Source organism: Eumetopias jubatus, unplaced genomic scaffold, assembly GCF_037043125.1.
Source record: "Eumetopias jubatus isolate StellerSeaLion01/CBP00866 unplaced genomic scaffold, mEumJub1_p1.0 scaffold_6, whole genome shotgun sequence".
Classification (NCBI taxonomy): domain Eukaryota; kingdom Metazoa; phylum Chordata; class Mammalia; order Carnivora; family Otariidae; genus Eumetopias; species Eumetopias jubatus.
In genome coordinates, this window is record NW_028274812.1 from 13245572 (window position 1) to 13260769 (window position 15198).

The window sequence follows — 15198 nt, forward strand, 5'->3', positions numbered from 1 at the left end:
AATATCACCTCTGTGTGTATATGTATGTTTTTATATATATATATGTATATATAATATATATATATATCACCTGTTCCTTATCCATTCATCAGTTGATGGACACATAGTGAAATTGCTGGATCATAGGATAGTTCTATTTTCAACTTTTTGAGGAACTTCCATACTGTTTTCCAGGGTGGCTGCACCAGCTTGCATTCCCACCAACAGTGTAGGAGGGTTCCCCTTTCTCTGCATCCTCGCCAACACTTGTTGTTTCCTGTGTCATTGATTTTAGCCATTCTGACAGCTGTGAAGTGAAATCTCATTGTATTTTTGAACTCCTTTAGTTTCTGTTGGTCTGGGAAAAACTTTACTCTTTATCTCTCCTCTTATTCTGATAGCCTTGCTGGATAGAATATTCTTTCCAGCTTTTTCCCATTTGGCATTTTGAATATATCATGCCACATCCTTCTGTCTTGGCAAATTTCTGTTGAGAAATCTCCAGCTAGCCTTATGGGTTTTCCCTTGTAAGTTAAGGACTTCTTTTGTCTTTCTGCTTTTAAGAATTTTTCTTTATCACTATAGTTTGTAAATTTAATTATAATATGTCTTGGTGTTGGCCTGCTTTTGTTGATTTTGATTGGGAGTTCTCTGTGCCTTCTGGATCTGGATGTCTGTTTCCTTCCCAGTAATCTGGGAAAGTTTTCTGCTATTATTTCTTGAAATAAGTATTATTCCCCCTTTACTCTGTCTTCTTCTTCTGGGACACCTATAATACAAATGTTATTATGTTTGGTGGAATCACTGCATTCCCTAAGTCTATTCTTGTGTTGCATAATTCTTTCTCTCTTTTGTTCCGCTTCATTATTTTCCATTATTTTTCTTCTACGTCAATTATTTGTTCATCTGCTTCTTCCAGCCTACTGTTCATTGCATCAAGCCTGTTTCTAATCTCTTTTATTGCATTCTTCATCTCTGAGTGATTCTTTTTTAACTCTTTTATCTCTGTGGTAAGGGTCTCACTGACGTCTTCTATTCTTTTTTTGAGCCCAGTTGAGCATCCTTATGGTTGTAGCCTTAAATTCTCCATCAGGCGTGTTACTTGTATCTGTTTTGCTTAGATCTCTGGCCATGGACTTATTCTGTTCTTTCATTTGGGATAAATTCCTCTATCTTGGCATTTTGTCTAAGTTTCTGCCTTCCACTGTGTGTTAGAAAAGCCAGTTATACCTCCCGCTCCTAAAAGTAATGACCGTATAAAGAAGAGGTTAAGTAGTGTCCAGTGCCTGGTGCTTCAGGGAGTGTCTCCAGTGTGTGCCAAATGCACTCTGCTCTTGTGTTCTGGCTGCTCTTTCAGGCCAGTCATCTGCAGAAGCTCTCTATGCCTGCTATGGGCAGTGTTTGGTCCCTGGCCTGATTGTGGTGAGTTTTCACTAGGTGTGCTTTGGTCTGCTTATTAACTGAGACCTGACATAAACTCCACCAGCACTTTGGCCCTGCAGAACTCTCTGGTTGGAATGTGTGGTGTGGGCAGAGGTTTGTGCTGGTTTTCTGGGGGAGGGGCCTGCTGCACTGGGACTGAAGTGAGCTTGACTGAGAAGGGCAGTCCTGCCAGAATGCAGGGAGGTAGGGCTTGGTGTAAGCAAGTTAGGCAGCCAGTGTTGGTGCTATTCTCCTTCCTGCAGGTGGCTGTGTGTTCATCCTGAGCAGTGGGGAAGGGAAATGGTGTCAGCTATATGTGCCCAGAGTGGTATCTCCGCGAACATGTCCTCTCAAGGCCACACTCTGTGAAGAGCAAATATTCTCCTCTCTGTGTGCCCCAGGCCTTCCCCCAGATCGTCACTTCCATGTTGTCTGCCACTGGGTTGTTTGCCTGCCCTCTCCCTAGGAGCAGTGCAGTGCCCTCTGGGCTCTATCCCAGCCAAGCCTGCTGACCTTTAAAACTCCAGGCTTTAAGCCTTGCAAGAGCTCACAAAATTCAGTCCCTCTCGTTTTCCAAGTCAGTGACTTTGGGGAAACGTTCTCCTTGTGCATTCTCCTGTGTGCTTCTCTCTTTCTCACCCTTCTCCTCGACCATGGCTCTCTCCCCTCCATAGCACCCACGATCCGTTTATCCCCTAAACCACATCTTTGCACTTCCTTCCCTCTTCAGTGTGGCCTCTCCTCTCCTGTTAGTTGTGGAGTTTGGTCTGTCAGTCTGTAGGTTGATTTCTGGGGTCTTTAGGATAATTTGATAGTTATCTAGTATTTTTGGGATGAGAGGAGCCTTGGGTTTTCCTACTCTACCACCATCTTCCTCTCCTCACTCTTTGACCATTCTGAGTTTTACATTTGTCTCTGCTAAAATGGGTTCAATATAAGGACACCATGAGCGCATGTGAAAGTACTTAGACTAGAGTTGGTGGGCATTCCATAGTATTCATCCACCTGCCTCTTCCTTGCCGTGTAAGTGCTTTCCTAAGAAGAGCTGATAAGGTTTGGTGTGTTGATCCTGAGAGTTTTCTGACAGATGGATGTCACAAGCATCTCTGGGTCTTAGTTTCTTGACTGCAAAGAAATGAGGGGATTGCCCTGCATTGTTGGACTGTAACTGAAGGTCTTTTTTTTTTTTACTTTAAAATGTTAGGGTTTAAGGAATTGAAGGAAACAAGTTTGGATGAGAAGGTGAGGAAGGGGTTTCTCAGTAAAGGCACAGTGTATATGAAAATATCTAGAGAGAAGCACAAAGATGGGGGGCCTGGTGATTGTCATGGAAATGGAGAAATGCCTGGTGAGGAATGCACAATAGAAAAGTACCAAGGGGGTAAAGGAGACAAGAGTCCGAACAGCTGAAAGGCAAGTGTGATGAGCCAGGCTATTTAGCTACAGCTTTTTCCGCCCCCCCTCCTAAGAAAGACACCTGGCTGAATAAGCATTGGAGACATGGAGAGAGCTGAGTGGATGGAGAGCCAGGGTACGAGCCTTCTCACCGATTTTCCTATGATTTGAAATAGACACACTATTTTAGGCATAGCAGACTGACTCTGTCTAGAAATGCAAATGAAGATTTGTTTCCTTTTCTGAATTGAAGATACAGTTGGAAGTTTCCCAGGTTAATGTTATGAACCAGGTGTGGTGGTAGGAGGTCAGTGGAGAGCCACGGGTAAGTAACGTCTATGGATTTGGTCACCTTTGCCTCCTGTTTTTCAGGATCTCTGATTTCTGATCCAATTAAGAAATATATTTTAATTAATTAATTACCAATTAATTAATTTTTAAAGATTTTATTTATTTATTTGACAGAAAGAGAGAGAGCAGCAAACAGGGGGAGTGGCAGACAGAGGGAGAGGGAGAAGCGGGCTCCCCGCTGTGCAGAAAGCCTGACTGGGGCTCAGTGCCAGGGTCCTGGGATCATGACCTGAGCTGAAGGCCAATGCTTAACCAACCTACTGACCCACCCAGGCATCCCCTGATCCAAATTTTTATGATACCAGATAAGGAAACTCCTAATATATGCAAACTTTTGTTTAAGATATCTAAATACTGATTCATTCTTTTATTCATCTATTAAATGTTTGCAAATGTCCTAGGTAATGGGCTAAGAGTTGGGAATACAATGGTGCATGAGATGTCAACTTTCCCCTCAAGAAATCCAGAGTCTGAGGGCTGACAGGCTTATACATGTACATGTTCCTAAGACACTGTGGGAAGTGCTGTCATACGAATGTATTCAAAATCTGAAGGACACTTAAGAAGCGTTATTAAAGCTGTTAGCTGGTGATCAGCAATGCTTCACTGACGACAATAACTATGTATTTTGAAGGTGATCTATATATCTGGGTGCTGCAAAGTCAATAAACATGAAAATAAAGGAACAAGGGAAAAGATAGGACACAAATAATTCTGAAGCATCTGCTTAAGTGCCTGACATGACCTGGGTAAATTTATGGAAATTATGTCACTTCATTCTCACAAACACTCTGGGTCCAAAGTTATATTATATTCACTTTACAGGTGAAAACATTTTACAGACTTGGAGAAAAAGTAGTTTCCCCAAAGTTCCACAGTGAGTTGGAAGCAGAAGCAGGATTACAATATTCCTCCATAGTCCTTCCACCACATTGTGTGGTTACAACTCAATGAGACAAATAAAGGCTTGGGTGAAAGAGGAAGTGGGAACACTTGGTTTTGCTGCCTCTGTGAAAATGAGTATGTGACTCAGAGACTTCAGACAGTGGGACCTAGTGGTTTGGGTTGTCAAAGTTGGTAAATATTTTGGCTACTGAATTCAGGTTGCTAATTCAACAAAAGATGCTTGCTGTCAACCAAAAACTGGGATAAACTCTGTTTTGAGTTTGTATATAGACATGCAAGGGTAGACATGGAAGGCTCTGGTTGATTTTCACAGGAAACCAAGTATAGTTGAATCTCATTTATTTGGAAATTATATTATAAACTCCTACATCTAGCACTCATCGAAGAATCAACAAATCAGTAAAACTCTATGAATGCTCAAATGGATATCATAAACAATAAATAATAAATCTCATGCATTGTGCTTTTTATTCCATTCAAGATGTCCTCAAGCCCTCAACCTATTCATGATTGCGTATCTGGTTTCAAATCTAGTTGGAGGATAAAAGTAATGTCTGTCAAGAAAGTATTAGACAAAATGGAAAAAGCAGCTTCAGTTCTCAGCATCAGTTCCAATAGGGGTCAAAGACCCTGTGTGGATCCTGGAAATTACCCTTGTAATGTGCCCATGCAAGAAAGTGGATTTTTTGTGTTGACCCAGAGTCATCAGTATAAGATTAAACTAATTTCAGGCTACTTTTCTATGTACGTAGGGGGCATATAGTACATTAATTATACAGTCAGTCGTCTAAGATAACTAACATGAAAACGGTGCCATTGCTTCAAAGGATAAGTCAGCCATCTGGAAAACTTATTAATTATACAAAGTGATGTATACTCAGAAGATTTTAGATAATCTGGTGCCTTATTTATTTATGAAATCCAACTTCTAACTACACCTTTCATTGGAATGGGGCAGGGGGCCCAGGAGTAATGTCCTCCTGTTGGCCCAGAGGAGAGAGGGAAGAAACTCCACCATCCAGGGATCCACCATGCCTCCTCACTCTGGCTTCACGCTTGAGTTGTGTTGTTTTGGGGTGGGGGAATCTCCTAATGGGTCCATATTCTCTCTCCTAATCTTAGATCCATGGACTTGGGAAGTGGGGACAAAGGCTTTTGCCCATGGCTGTTTGGAGGTGGTATACTCTTCCCCTCAACACACCCACACAGACACTCATATTTTGTACCAGGTCCTCATTGTGAATGTCACAACAGTAACTAAAAATAATTTTGAAGTGTGTGTTAAGTAATCATACTGACAGCCTTTTGTTTTACTTCCTTATTCTTGCCCTATTCCAATTGTGCTAAAAGTACCAAAGTGTCTGATAAAAATTCAAAAGAAGCTTGACATGCAAGGGAGAAAAAAAAAAATAAAAGGAAGGGGCTCAGATAATTTGCACAATAGATAATGAGTCTTTACATGATTGAGTCAAACGTACTGCTGCTTAGTCGAAGTTTGAAATGTGAAATCAATTGTTTTTTTCTCTCTCTCAGTAAGAGAAATGCTGACCCTGAGTTTCACAAAGCTATTAAATGTTTTTTTTTTTTTTTCCCAGAAGTTGCAAGTGCAGACCTAAGAAATAGGTTTGCTGCGTGTGGGCTGATTGTGACCTTAACTTGTCAATGGCATAGGAAGACTCATGCCGCTTCTACTATTGACAAGAGGATGCCACTGTTGTCCAATCAAGAGAAACCACCATTCCCTAATTATAGTACAGATCTCAGTAAGATATTTGCAAGCACTCATAAAGATGTTACCTAAATACAGTTTGTGTTGTCAGAGTTTTAACTTCTTTTATGCCCTGGACACCTTTGGTAGTCTTAGGAAGCCTATGGACCCCTTTTCAGAATAATGTTCTGAAATGTATAAGGCAAAATACAAAGTACTACAAGGAAACCAAATATATAAAAATATAATTATAAAAAATTTGTGATATAGAAATAATGTGTTTTTTTAATATATTAATTAACGTGATCTAGCAGCAGCAGGTGTAGTGACATTTGAAGGTGATGGTAAGTGTAAGTGATATTTTCGGATAGCTGCAACAACACAAATGGGAGACGAGCGTACCTGGGATTTCTATGGGGAACAAATTCACAGATACTGCTAAATACTTCCGTGGTTTGTTGCCAATATTTGTATTTGAAGGAAATGTTAAATTTCAGTTAGAGATCAGTGCAAATGAAGATAAGCTTTCCCCCATCTAAGTGTACAGACTCCCTGAATTCTGTCCGCAGGTCCCCTGGAGTGTTCATGAGCCCTAAGTTAAGAACCCCTGGCATACATAAATCATTTTCATAGGTTTATGAGCATGGTTGAGATAAATTAAATTTCTTCAAATACACATTTGTGTATAATTCCAAATGCAGTAATGAACATTTTTATTTTTAATTCTCAAGTGGAAATGTCATTCCTTCATTTGTTCATTCATATTCTTACTTAGAATCTGCCTTGTTTGTGAAAGGATTTAAGGCAAGTTGCATAAACGCATACAGCAAAATAGAATGAAATTGCAAGAAGGAACAGAAGAAAAGGTTATTGTGAAAAGTAAGAGGTGTCTTTGAGTGAAGTTAATACACAAAGTGTATATGGGAAGGCACTAGATCTTTACTAGAGTACAATGACATATTGATTCTAAGTTTTATGATATGCAATGCAAAGGGTAAGAAACAGTTATAGATTCATGACCATATCCCCTGTAAAATCAAATGAGACGCCCAACTTTTTGTCTACTGAAACTAGAGAGAAATTTCTTCCATAGACCTTACCTCATAATGACTGTCTTGGTCAGCTCAAGCTGCTATAGCAAAACACCATTGAGTGGGTTTCTTAAACAACAGAAATTTATTTCTCACAGTTTTGGAGGTTGGAAGTTCTCGATCAGGCTGCCAAGATGGTCGGGTTCTGGTGAGACCTGTCTTTCCAGCTTGCATACGGCCATACTCCTCCTGTGTCTTCACAGGGAGAGGGGAAAGTGCTTTCTCTTTCTCTCTCATCTCTAACTCTCTAAGGGCACTAAAACCATCATGAGGTCCCCACCTAGTGGCCCAATTACCTCTGAGAGGCCTACTTCGAAATACCTTCCTATTGGGGGGCTAGAGCTTTAACCTATGAATTTGGGGGGCAACCCAATTCAGTCCATAGTAATGATACACTGTAATGAAATTAACGGTACGTTTAAAAGCTTCCTTTGTTTCATTGGGCTATGTCTTATAATTTCTCAGTGTAATCAATGACATATGTTTTTGCTGGCCCAGCTTAATATAGAAATGGGTTTAAAATTATGTAGTGTAGTTTTAAAAACCCTTTTGGAGGTATAAAGTATTGTTTCTTTTTTTTAGTACCACCTCGTTGGAGGTACTTACTCTCGAAATGTAAACTAGTGATTATTAATTTTTACATGTCATGGACCAATTTGAGACTCTGATGAAAGCTATAAATGCAGACACACATTAAATTCTGCATATAATTTTAGGGACTCACAGATCTCTTGAAGTCTCAGCACTCTGAGTAGTAAATAACTCTGGGATATAGAGTAATGGATATGCCTTTAAACATATTATGTAAGTATTGCTTATTGTAACTGAGTGTTTGACACGGACTGAGAGCCAGCCAGTTGGATTTAATGCTCCTGGCAAGCATGGGAATACAGCTATTCTATGCTTGAAATTAAACAAATGCTTTACTAGCTTGGAGAACAGGAAATCTTCAGGCATATTTAACAACATACAATGCTAATATTTCAAGGTTGGAGGGGTGCCTGGATCATACAGCCTCAAATCTTGTGCCTGAAATTCTCATGCCCCTTGGAGAACATCACAAATCTCTGACTACCACTATTGCAAGGCCCCAGGAGATGACCACAACAATGTGGGCACAGCCCCTAGACCCACCCCCACCCCAACCTCCTCCACCCCCACCCCATCCTTTGCCATAGTCCAGCTGAGACCAAGCAGTCATGTGAGGAATTGGATAGCCAGGGTGGAACCAGACTTTGTGGGGCCTGAAGCTTATACGATTTGGAGAGTCTTCTTAGGGAAAATAATACAAAATTATAAAGAGAGTGTTGCAAGAAACTCAATATTTAGAAGACATGACAGAAATGAGAATAAATCTCAAATTTTAAAAAACTGACAAAATACCAAAAGCAGCACATTATCCAGAAAAATAAGACAATTTTAAAATTAACTGCCTGACATATCTCTAAAATACATTCCCCTACATTTTTAGCTGTGTGATTTTTGGTTGCCCCTTTCTACGACAGTGATTTTGTAAAGTCATTTTGTCTAGAGAACATAGAAAGATAATCCCGTCTTTCACCTAGCATAAGTTGATCAGAATTGTTTTTTTGTTTTTATTGATTGTTTAGAAAAACTTCTTCTGGCTTCCTAGTTGATTACTGGTAATGTAAGTTCTTAGGATTTCTCTCATGTTTCTTTACATTTGAAAGAATTCCCCATAAACTTGTTTCTGGTTCTGTGCATTAGAAGCCTAATTTTCCTCTACTGCCCATTGACACAGGGAGATACAGGACTTGTTCATATTGAAATATGACCTCTGGCCTGAGCCAGCATGTCACCATGCCAGGTGAATTGGCCAGTGGGAAGTAGAATGTTACTGGAAGTTACTACTATATTTGAACAGCTAGCAAGGAAGAGAGTGTGAGCAACATAAGTATATCCCATTAATTACAAAATGAGTACACCCATTTCCAGAGATGCCTGCTCTCAGAACTGGTAGGCCAGCTCACCCTCATGTGATTTTTTTTGCTTTCCTCTTTCCCAGCACACTCCAAGGACTGCCTCCATGAAGCTGCAGCCATCTTCATAACATCTTCACAGAAAAGAAACTTCTGGTAAGATTCCCTAGAGTAGGGGCACCTGGCTGGCTCAGTCAGTTAAACATCTGCCTTCGGCTCAGGTCATGATCTCAGGGCCCTGGATGGAGCCCCAAGCTGGGCTCCCTGCTCAGCAGGAAGTCTGCTTCTTCCTCTCCCTCTGCCTCTACCCACGTTGTGCTCTCTCTCTCTCTCTCTCTCTCTCAAATAAATAAATAAATAAATAAAATCTTAAAAAAAAAAAAAGATTCCCTTAAAGTCTAGGCTCAAGAGAGCAAGGCCAAGGTAGAATGAAGAGGGAAATTTTTCCTACCATGTCTCAGAGTCCAAATCTTTCCAAGTTCTTTGACACTGGGAACATAGACTGTCTTCTGGAAAGACCCCGTTCCCAATTGCAGGAGTATGATCTTACCATAGGTTCTAATAAGACAAATATCTCAGAACATACCAGCCTAAAATCAGCATGAGAAAAGGCCACTTGGAACAGTTTGGGATCCATTTCCATTCACAGATACAAGGGTATTTAAGGCCATAGACACATGGACCACAATATGACTACAGTGATTTTTATGTTGGAAAATTTAAACCTGATAGAACCATATGCTCGTTTCAACTATGAAACTCAGTACAGCACACATGGAATATTTTAAATGATTAATATAACTTTCTGGCAAATGCCCCAGGATAACTGGCTGCAAAATATATGCTTTGGAAAGTGGCTGAGTTAACTTATTTTATACATTTATTGATTAAAAGCCAGTTAAATGTGTAGCTAAGTCTAACAAAGATATTCACTTTGGGTTTAGAATAGTTGGTTAACAGCTCTTCTTTTCAGGGTTCAAGTATCAAGGCAACTTCTCCATTAGGGCCACTCCTAGCTGGTAACAATAAAAGCTATCATTTTTTAATATAAGAATTCTAGTTTTATTACCTATGGAAGGGGAGTGTCTATTGATTTCATCTAAAAGCAGAGTAAATTGCTGAGGCATATGAAATGGCTGCTTCTTTAAGCCGACGGGAAGCATGGTGTTTGCTTGTTTGAATATATTTTGGATGGGAGGTATCTACTTCACTTGTTTGTTAAAGAAAAAACAATCCATTTCTCTCAATGTCTGAATTCAAATAAAAATAAAAATGCTCAGAGGCATAGAATAAGTGAGAATACTGTTGGTATAATGGTTTAACCTAAAATTTCCTCTTTTCTGGTCTTTACCCACAAAGAGGCCAAACCTGTCTTTTATTTTTAATGGAGATGGGCAGCAGCTGTCCTTTCCTTCTGGGAGGAGATGCAAAACACATAGTAGTGGGAAAAATTTCCTCCTTTGTTCCTGAGGTCTTAGAAAATGAGCGTTAAGATGGTGGACTAGAGGTGGTAATATGTCCACATTAGCCTCAGTTGGCTTATAACAGTTCTAAAAATGGGTTTTCATTGTCTATGTACTACCCCAATGATGGACTTTATAAGTTAGTCAGGCATAGAATGTGTGAATTTCAGAAAAATAAATCAGAAGGGTATCGATTCACAATTTCAAAAGCTTTTTTTTTAAAGTCATAGCACCCTTTCTCTGAATGCAAGTATGCCCTGCATCCACGGTAAAACCAACAAGTGCATATACGCCTGTCCCACCCAGGCACTCAGCAGCCCTTTCCTGGGCTCTTCCTCTGCCCTCGCAGAACTGACACATGGTTGGGCATAGAGCAGGTACCTGACTTCATGAAGCCCCTTGCTGGGACTGACTGTTCAGGGTTTTGGGAAGCTAATCCTTGACAACAGCATTTTAAGTCATGGATGATTCACAACCTTTATGTGAAGGAAATAACAGTATTTGCTGAGAGCTTCTGGGCGAAATACCCCAACCAATAGAAATATTGGTGTTCTTTCTTCCTTTGATATCGTGTGTGTGTGTGTGTGTGTGTGTGTGTGTGTGTGTGAGAGAGAGAGAGAGAGAGAGAGAGAGAAGATGGAGAGAGAGAAAGGGGAAACGCTGAAGCTGGTAATCTAAGTAGGAGTTGCTCATGTTCCACTGAAAGAAGAGGTCCTTAACAGTATTTCATTTTTTAAAAAGATTTTATTTATTTATTTGAGAGAGAGAGCATGAGCGGAGGGGCAGAGGGAGAAGTAGACTCCCTGCTGAGCAGGGAGCCTGAGGTGGGGTTCGATCCCAGAACCTTGAGATCATGACCTGAGCCAAAGGCAGATGCTTAAGGACTGAGCCACTCAGGCACTCCCAGTATTTCATTTTTTAAAGGAAGGCTACTCTCCATTTCCTTTGCTTTCTTTTGAGTTTGCGTCATTTTTCAGTTGAGTTAACTGGGCATATTCCGAACAAAGAAAAGTGTCCTCTTGATTTGAGAGTCTATAACTGATTATATAATAACTCATGAAGTGTTTTGGAAGTTAAAGTTAAGATGCTGGTTTAAATTTAGCCTGAGTAATTATGGAGAAGTTTTCTACAACCCAATTCTAAAAAGACACTTGGGGGACAATTTGAAAAATCAAAGTGGTGTGTATATGAAATATCATCGTAATATATTTTTCTTATATGTCCTTACTTTTTTTAAGGAAATTATTTTATGGTTCTCTAAAATTGAGCCAGATGATCTTAAATCTTCTGTTTTCCTATTAACAGTGAATTTGAGTCAATCTTTTCATTTTGCCATTTATGCAGCTCTTTTCCCAAAATAACAGAAGCATTAAACAAGGAAATATTTGAGATTGCCCCAGTCATTGAGCCTTAAAAGTGTTACTGGTCTTGTTCTCAAAAGCACTTCTGTGCCTTATGTACTGGTTTTCAAACACTGAAAATGTACATGTGGACGTTCAGATTATTCGGCACCCTAGGACTTCCTGCTCAACAACTGAGATAAGAAAAGAATGCTCTTCAGAGCATTACAGTTCATTAGGATGCTGTCCAAAATCTCATACATGCCTGATGAAGTTAGCGGAATGTCAGGGCCTGTGCCGTGATTAAAGGTTCTAAATGTGAGTTGTCACGCAGCTCAAATATTAGCTATAATCCACATCCATGCAGAGCTCTAAGATTAGGCCTTGTAGACACAAAGCTATATATATAGAATACTCCTGCTTACATTACAAATTTTCCAAATGAATGGAAGAAAATGGAGCAGGAAATACACATTAAGAGTAGGTATCTCTGGACTTTGAGATGATGGGTGGTTTTTGTTTTACTAACTTCTCTATTGCATTTTTAAGTTTATAACAATGCAACTAAGTATTTTTTTATATCAAAAGCTTTATTTCCAAGAAGTGGAATAGATGCTATTTTATTGGCAGAACCAACTTTGGAGTAAGGACATGGTGAACACAGGTCCTGAATAAAACCTGTCCCTTTCACACTGGCCTCTCTGGCGGTCAAGGTCCCGACAATAACACACCGTTGAAATTCTTCACTCCCAAGGCCTCCTTTCCTTCAGGTTCCTCGTCTTTCTTTTCTTTTTCTCAGTGCTTGCCTTCATCCTCATGAAATGTATACAGAGTTTGCTGTATATCAAGGATCAAAACATGGAAAACTCTGAGAGTCATGCATTTTGCCTCCTTCACATAGCTAACAATTTTGGAATAATTTATAATTATTCAAATTATCCAAAATCATAGTGTTTTGAGCCGCGTCAGGGTGAGAGTCTGCCAACATGATCTGCGATGTTAGGTTGCAGCCAACCCACCGCTAACGTGCACGGGCGTGTCAAAGTGGGTTGCCTCGCCGCTGGCAGAGCCAGACAGCGGTGCGTGAGCGGCTGAACTGCTTCGGGAAGGACTCAGGCAGAATCAGGTGCACCACAGGGGGTCCAGAGCCCTGGGGAAGAGGGGCAAAACTTCTCTGCAGTTACGGTTTAGACAATACACACTTGACGGAAGTCCGGGCCACCAAAAGGAGCTGGACTGAAGGGAGAGCCCTGGGAATGCTGGTTGAAGCAAGATTAGCGAGGAAGCCTGGCAGCGTGGGGGGAGGCATTGCTCTGGGAATGGAACCTCCCTGTTCTTACTCCTTTCCTTTCTTCTTCTAGAAGGAGTGTCTGTAGGTTTCGAAGGGAGAGAGCTCATCATGTGGTCAAAGGAAGAGTGCTCATCAAAGTAATGGTCAGAAACGTGTGTGTTGCGGGGCGGGGGGCGGGGGCGCTGGTGGAGGTTCGGGCCTCACAGGCTGCCAGTGTCAGCCAGAGCAGCAGATTTCATGGCAGAGGTCTTCACCTGTAAAATGGGAATAAAGACAGGACCCTCTTCATAGGGTTGCTGTGGAAACGATATGATCAGTGCCTGTACAGCATTTAGCACAGGCCTTCACAAATCAAGTAATAATCAGAGCTCAATAAATGTTGGCTATTGTTATCTTCATCGTTTCTGTGATCCCTTCTCTCTACTTACCTTCTACTTATTTTCAAGTGGTTATATAATTTGATTTTATGTGCTCCAATAAAATGAATTTTGGCCGTGTTTTTGTTTTTAAGCAGAGAAATTGCTTCTCGGGATGTATTTGAAAAGGGTTAGCTTAAACCTTAAGTGAATTGACCTCGAGCAAAGTTTTAAAAATAATTCTGGCATCTCAAAGTTGAATTTTTACCAAATAAAAAAATTGAGCACTGATGTCATTTTTTGCTCTAGGAAGATCGTGAGAATAACTAATAACACTTGGTGGAGGTTAATACAGTGTTGAAAGTAGTAATTTTAACAATTTTGAACTCATTTTCAAAGACATAATTGGAATAATTTTCAAAAGACATCAGTCTTTATTTTTTTGGGAAGTTACAGTGATTAAATTAACTGCAGGCAGCCTCTCTTATTGTTATTTGATGATAATAGTCTGTTGATGAGGATTGGTGGGAAAAAAGGAATGATATGTGTTCTATTAAAGACTTCACAGCTGAAAAATTTTTCATCACTCTGGCCCAGGCAATTTATATGCTGAAGGCAGAGGTATCAAATGCAGCTTCATTTACTGTAGTTGGCCTGAAAATTAATCCAAATGAACAATGAGAATAATGCATTTCCTAGGATTAAAATGTAGATTTTTCTTTTAAGGGGGTAAATAATATGCCAGTTCAAAAGAAAATGATATGCTTGCAGAACTCTGTGAAAGTTGAAAAAGGAGTTTTGTTCTTCGTTGAGTATTTTCAGGATTCTGTCTCTGCTTCCTTATGAAATTGAACACTGGACAAGGACAATAATATCACCCATTATTTAGGCATTTGAAATTACTCTTTTACTTTTAAATGAGGTATTCAAATCACTCAGTGCTGGGAAATTGTGCACAGATGAAAATGTAAGTGGATCTTGATCTGTCATTTGAGCTTGAGACTCCCTGGATGTGGCAAAGTGGTTTTTATCAGTGGAAAATATCACCCTATTTCTTTAAGATCTTTCCAAACTTAAAATGATTTAGATAGTATATCTGAGCGTGAATACCACCCAAAGAAGCACCCGCAGTTGTCCTTACCTGGATATGGGTAGTATTGCTTTTTGAATTTCAGTGTTACTGTAAAAGTTGTCTGACTTTTATTCCCATCAATATCCTTAACCCACAGCTTGGAAAACCTGTTTATGCTCTTTCCGGCTGGAATGTCTACTTAAGGATCTATGCTATTGGTTGTGAATCAAGTTACATACACTGATAGCCAAAAGTTTCTTGATTTGACCCTAAACTAAACAATACTGGGAATGTGAAGCTCAAGGGTAAAAAGAAAATTAAAAGTTGTTAATTTAATATGCTAAGAAATCCTTGTACAAATACTGATGACTATGCTATGATACAATGCTGTTTTCATGCTTTGGGAAGTAGAAGGAATTGACAAAAAATCTTCTTCAAGGGAGAAAAAGAAGAGCTGGTGAATTGCTAGTTGCACCAAATGCAAAGACATAAACATGAACGAAAGCCAATTACTTGGCATTCAATACAGCTAACACTCATCCACTTTTATATTGTTTCTGCTTTGATTATTGTAATTTCAAATCATTACAGTTGGAAAATGTTTTGATAAAGCATAATATTACATTACCTTGTAATTTAACATACAGCTAGAACTGTAAGGCATAAAGTTTGGACAATGGAGAGGTGCAAGTTGTAGAAGAGAAAAAATATCTAGATTCATTTGACATGAAAACACAGGGCTTCTTCCTCAGTGTGATATTTATGGTATTTCTATGCTTAAATTTTGGCCACAGATATAGTCTTCCTGGTTCTATAAACTTGGATAGATTTGCATCCAACAAGAAAACATAATTAAAAATACCTACCTTGTGGGGTGGTTGTGC

At 39.7% G+C, this 15198-nt stretch overlaps 1 protein-coding gene across 4 annotated transcripts in view; it reads left to right on the top strand.

Annotated features, from left to right (window-relative positions):
• IPCEF1 (interaction protein for cytohesin exchange factors 1) overlaps window positions 1-15198 on the top strand; it is a 181346-nt gene that overhangs the window by 34176 nt on the left and 131972 nt on the right. The window contains exons 1-2 of one of the 4 annotated variants that reach the window (XM_028103397.2): window positions 5749-5816; window positions 8879-8948. The exons of 2 other annotated variants lie outside the window; for them this stretch is intronic. The gene's annotated coding sequence lies outside the window, so the exon portion shown is untranslated. Of the gene's footprint in view, window positions 1-5748; window positions 5817-8878; window positions 8949-15198 lie in introns of those variants that run through there. One more of the 4 variants, XM_028103396.2, reaches the window with a different exon arrangement.